Consider the following 5000-nt stretch of genomic DNA (forward strand, 5'->3'; position numbering starts at 1 on the left):
CATATCTCTCACTTTTAATTCCTGGGTGTTAAGGGACTCAACAAGCCTTTATCCCTGTTTGTCATTGGAGCTCCCCTTCCATCAATTGGTGATGTTTTGCTACTGAATGGAAAAGAGCTGTGACTCTCTAGCCAAGATGGTGGCAAAATCAGTTAAGGAAACACGGTACCAGTGCCCCATGTGAGAATCGAACTCATGACCTTCAGATTACGAGACTGACGCGCTACCTGCTGCGCTAACGAGGCAAAATGCACGTAATAATCTGCGGAAGTTGCTTGTGCAAAGCAGTACACCTCTTTTTTTTCATATTGTAAGTGAGCTGGCAGTACATCTTCTCCCATATGGTCTAGTGGTTAGGATTCCTGGTTTTCACCCAGGCGGCCCGGGTTCGACTACTGGTATGGGAACGCATCCTTTTCTGCACCGCTGCCAACATTCAAAAACTGACGCGTGTTTTTTAGTCAAACGTATTTCAAGTAGGATTTGTTTTTTTCAGGCAAAAATGCTGAACGCCCGCGTTTTGGCACTTCATTCTGACCCTTCACACAAGATTCAATTTGGATTCGTATCTCAACTCATTCTCAACCACCCCTTTTTACACTAAAGTGTCAAGGGACTCAACAACTCATGGGTCCGGTAAGTTATTTGGATTCCCCTTTCCTTTCTAATGGAAAAAGTTGTAGAATTGAATGGAAAAGTTCTAAGTTGGTGACAAAATCTCTCGAGAAAAGGAGGGAACAGTGCCCCGTGTGAGGCTCGAACTCACGACCTTCAGATTATGAGACTGACGCGCTACCTACTGCGCTAACAAGGCAAGCTGTACCTGCAGATCTGCAGAAGTTTATTGTGCATAGCAGAAAACTTTTTTTTTTCATAATGTCACTGAGACATTAGTGCATCTTTTCCCATATGGTCTAGCGGTTAGGATTCCTGGCTCTCACCCAGGTGGCCTGGGTTCGACTCCCGGTATGGGAATGCATCTTTATCTTAGCTACTGCCACCATTCAAAGACTGACACGTGTTTTTCAATCAAAAATGTTTCTGGTAGATTTTCACTTTGCAACAAAAATACTTAACATTGGCGATGCATTATGACTTTTGCAAAAGATTTCCTTTTGTTTCATAGCTTAAGCCTTTTTCAACTACACAGTTTTACACAAAAGTGTCAAGGGACTCAACAAGCCATGTGTCCTGTCTGTCATTAGGGCTCCCATGTTCTTTCTAATCGGAAACAGTTTAGAACTGAATTGGAAAGTTCAGAGTTAGTGACAAAATCTCTTGAGAAAAGGAGGATGCCACGTGTGAGCAAAAAACTCATGATCTTCAAATTATTCAACTGACGTGCCAAAAACCTTGACCATGTAGCGTGTTTCAGCTCTTGTAATGTTGATGTTTTGTATTCAAAGCAAAACACTCTTTTTTTTTTTTTTTTTACACCTGTCTTGCTGTTTACTGTACTGCTTACACCATGTGGAGAAAGACTTAGTTAGTATTCCTGGTTGACTGGTTCGATTCCTGCTATGGGAGAGACTTTTTTTTGGGGACTAGTGTCCACATTCCAAAGCCAACACGTGCCTTGCAGACAGAATCAGTTTAGGTTGGAACTGCTCTTTGCAGCCAAAAATGCAGACCACCAGGTTTTTTGGATATTTATTTGCACAAAAGCTTATTTGATGTCATATCTCAAACCATTCATATCTCTCACTTTTAATTCCTGGGTGTTAAGGGACTCAACAAGCCTTTATCCCTGTTTGTCATTGGAGCTCCCCTTCCATCAATTGGTGATGTTTTGCTACTGAATGGAAAAGAGCTGTGACTCTCTAGCCAAGATGGTGGCAAAATCAGTTAAGGAAACACGGTACCAGTGCCCCATGTGAGAATCGAACTCATGACCTTCAGATTACGAGACTGACGCGCTACCTGCTGCGCTAACGAGGCAAAATGCACGTAATAATCTGCGGAAGTTGCTTGTGCAAAGCAGTACACCTCTTTTTTTTCATATTGTAAGTGAGCTGGCAGTACATCTTCTCCCATATGGTCTAGTGGTTAGGATTCCTGGTTTTCACCCAGGCGGCCTGGGTTCCACTACTGGTATGGGAACGCATCCTTTTCTGCACCGCTGCCAACATTCAAAAACTGACGCGTGTTTTTTAGTCAAACGTATTTCAAGTAGGATTTGTTTTTTTCAGGCAAAAATGCTGAACGCCCGCGTTTTGGCACTTCATTCTGACCCTTCACACAAGATTCAATTTGGATTCGTAGCTCAACTCATTCTCAACCACCCCTTTTTACACTAAAGTGTCAAGGGACTCAACAACTCATGGGTCCGGTAAGTTATTTGGATTCCCCTTTCCTTTCTAATGGAAAAAGTTGTAGAATTGAATGGAAAAGTTCTAAGTTGGTGACAAAATCTCTCGAGAAAAGGAGGGAACAGTGCCCCGTGTGAGGCTCGAACTCACGACCTTCAGATTATGAGACTGACGCGCTACCTACTGCGCTAACGAGGCAAGCTGTACCTGCAGATCTGCAGAAGTTTATTGTGCATAGCAGAAAACTTTTTTTTTTCATAATGTCACTGAGACATTAGTGCATCTTTTCCCATATGGTCTAGCGGTTAGGATTCCTGGCTCTCACCCAGGTGGCCTGGGTTCGACTCCCGGTATGGGAATGCATCTTTATCTTAGCTACTGCCACCATTCAAAGACTGACACGTGTTTTTCAATCAAAAATGTTTCTGGTAGATTTTCACTTTGCAACAAAAATACTTAACATTGGCGATGCATTATGACTTTTGCAAAAGATTTCCTTTTGTTTCATAGCTTAAGCCTTTTTCAACTACACAGTTTTACACAAAAGTGTCAAGGGACTCAACAAGCCATGTGTCCTGTCTGTCATTAGGGCTCCCATGTTCTTTCTAATCGGAAACAGTTTAGAACTGAATTGGAAAGTTCAGAGTTAGTGACAAAATCTCTTGAGAAAAGGAGGATGCCACGTGTGAGCAAAAAACTCATGATCTTCAAATTATTCAACTGACGTGCCAAAAACCTTGACCATGTAGCGTGTTTCAGCTCTTGTAATGTTGATGTTTTGTATTCAAAGCAAAACACTCTTTTTTTTTTTTTTTTTACACCTGTCTTGCTGTTTACTGTACTGCTTACACCATGTGGAGAAAGACTTAGTTAGTATTCCTGGTTGACTGGTTCGATTCCTGCTATGGGAGAGACTTTTTTTTGGGGACTAGTGTCCACATTCCAAAGCCAACACGTGCCTTGCAGACAGAATCAGTTTAGGTTGGAACTGCTCTTTGCAGCCAAAAATGCAGACCACCAGGTTTTTTGGATATTTATTTGCACAAAAGCTTATTTGATGTCATATCTCAAACCATTCATATCTCTCACTTTTAATTCCTGGGTGTTAAGGGACTCAACAAGCCTTTATCCCTGTTTGTCATTGGAGCTCCCCTTCCATCAATTGGTGATGTTTTGCTACTGAATGGAAAAGAGCTGTGACTCTCTAGCCAAGATGGTGGCAAAATCAGTTAAGGAAACACGGTACCAGTGCCCCATGTGAGAATCGAACTCATGACCTTCAGATTACGAGACTGACGCGCTACCTGCTGCGCTAACGAGGCAAAATGCACGTAATAATCTGCGGAAGTTGCTTGTGCAAAGCAGTACACCTCTTTTTTTTCATATTGTAAGTGAGCTGGCAGTACATCTTCTCCCATATGGTCTAGTGGTTAGGATTCCTGGTTTTCACCCAGGCGGCCCGGGTTCGACTACTGGTATGGGAACGCATCCTTTTCTGCACCGCTGCCAACATTCAAAAACTGACGCGTGTTTTTTAGTCAAACGTATTTCAAGTAGGATTTGTTTTTTTCAGGCAAAAATGCTGAACGCACGTGTTTTGGCACTTCATTCTGACCCTTCACACAAGATTCAATTTGGATTCGTAGCTCAACTCATTCTCAACCACCCCTTTTTACACTAAAGTGTCAAGGGACTCAACAACTCATGGGTCCGGTAAGTTATTTGGATTCCCATTTCCTTTCTAATGGAAAAAGTTGTAGAATTGAATGGAAAAGTTCTAAGTTGGTGACAAAATCTCTCGAGAAAAGGAGGGAACAGTGCCCCGTGTGAGGCTCGAACTCACGACCTTCAGATTATGAGACTGACGCGCTACCTACTGCGCTAACGAGGCAAGCTGTACCTGCAGATCTGCAGAAGTTTATTGTGCATAGCAGAAAACTTTTTTTTTTCATAATGTCACTGAGACTTTAGTGCATCTTTTCCCATATGGTCTAGCGGTTAGGATTCCTGGCTCTCACCCAGGTGGCCTGGGTTCGACTCCCGGTATGGGAATGCATCTTTATCTTAGCTACTGCCACCATTCAAAGACTGACACGTGTTTTTCAATCAAAAATGTTTCTGGTAGATTTTCACTTTGCAACAAAAATACTTAACATTGGCGATGCATTATGACTTTTGCAAAAGATTTCCTTTAGTTTCATAGCTAAAGCCTTTTTCAACTGCACAGTTTTACACAAAAGTGTCAAGGGACTCAACAAGACATGTGTCCTGTCTGTCATTAGGGCTCCCATGTTCTTTCTAATCGGAAACAGTTTAGAACTGAATTGGAAAGTTCAGAGTTAGTGACAAAATCTCTTGAGAAAAGGAGGATGCCACGTGTGAGCAAAAAACTCATGATCTTCAAATTATTCAACTGACGTGCCAAAAACCTTGACCATGTAGCGTGTTTCAGCTCTTGTAATGTTGATGTTTTGTATTCAAAGCAAAACACTCTTTTTTTTTTTTTTTTTACACCTGTCTTGCTGTTTACTGTACTGCTTACACCATGTGGAGAAAGACTTAGTTAGTATTCCTGGTTGACTGGTTCGATTCCTGCTATGGGAGAGACTTTTTTTTGGGGACTAGTGTCCACATTCCAAAGCCAACACGTGCCTTGCAGACAGAATCAGTTTAGGTTGGAACTGCTCTTTG

At 42.1% G+C, this 5000-nt stretch overlaps 4 non-coding genes across 4 annotated transcripts; 2 read left to right on the forward strand and 2 right to left on the reverse strand.

Moving 5' to 3' along the window:
• Nucleotides 1–335: 335 nt before the first annotated feature.
• On the forward strand, nt 336–407 carry TRNAE-UUC (transfer RNA glutamic acid (anticodon UUC)). The gene has a single exon. It is a non-coding gene; the product is annotated as a tRNA-Glu (tRNA).
• A 2027-nt stretch (nt 408–2434) lies between these two features.
• Nucleotides 2435–2507, reverse strand: TRNAM-CAU (transfer RNA methionine (anticodon CAU)). Its single transcript has one exon. It is a non-coding gene; the product is annotated as a tRNA-Met (tRNA).
• A 1214-nt stretch (nt 2508–3721) lies between these two features.
• On the forward strand, nt 3722–3793 carry TRNAE-UUC (transfer RNA glutamic acid (anticodon UUC)). Its single transcript has one exon. It is a non-coding gene; the product is annotated as a tRNA-Glu (tRNA).
• A 334-nt stretch (nt 3794–4127) lies between these two features.
• Nucleotides 4128–4200, reverse strand: TRNAM-CAU (transfer RNA methionine (anticodon CAU)). The gene has a single exon. It is a non-coding gene; the product is annotated as a tRNA-Met (tRNA).
• Between the last annotated feature and the right edge of the window lie 800 nt (nt 4201–5000).

This window comes from Phyllobates terribilis, unplaced genomic scaffold, assembly GCF_046119375.1.
Source record: "Phyllobates terribilis strain yellow unplaced genomic scaffold, ASM4611937v1 Scaffold_11__3_contigs__length_659146591, whole genome shotgun sequence".
Classification (NCBI taxonomy): domain Eukaryota; kingdom Metazoa; phylum Chordata; class Amphibia; order Anura; family Dendrobatidae; genus Phyllobates; species Phyllobates terribilis.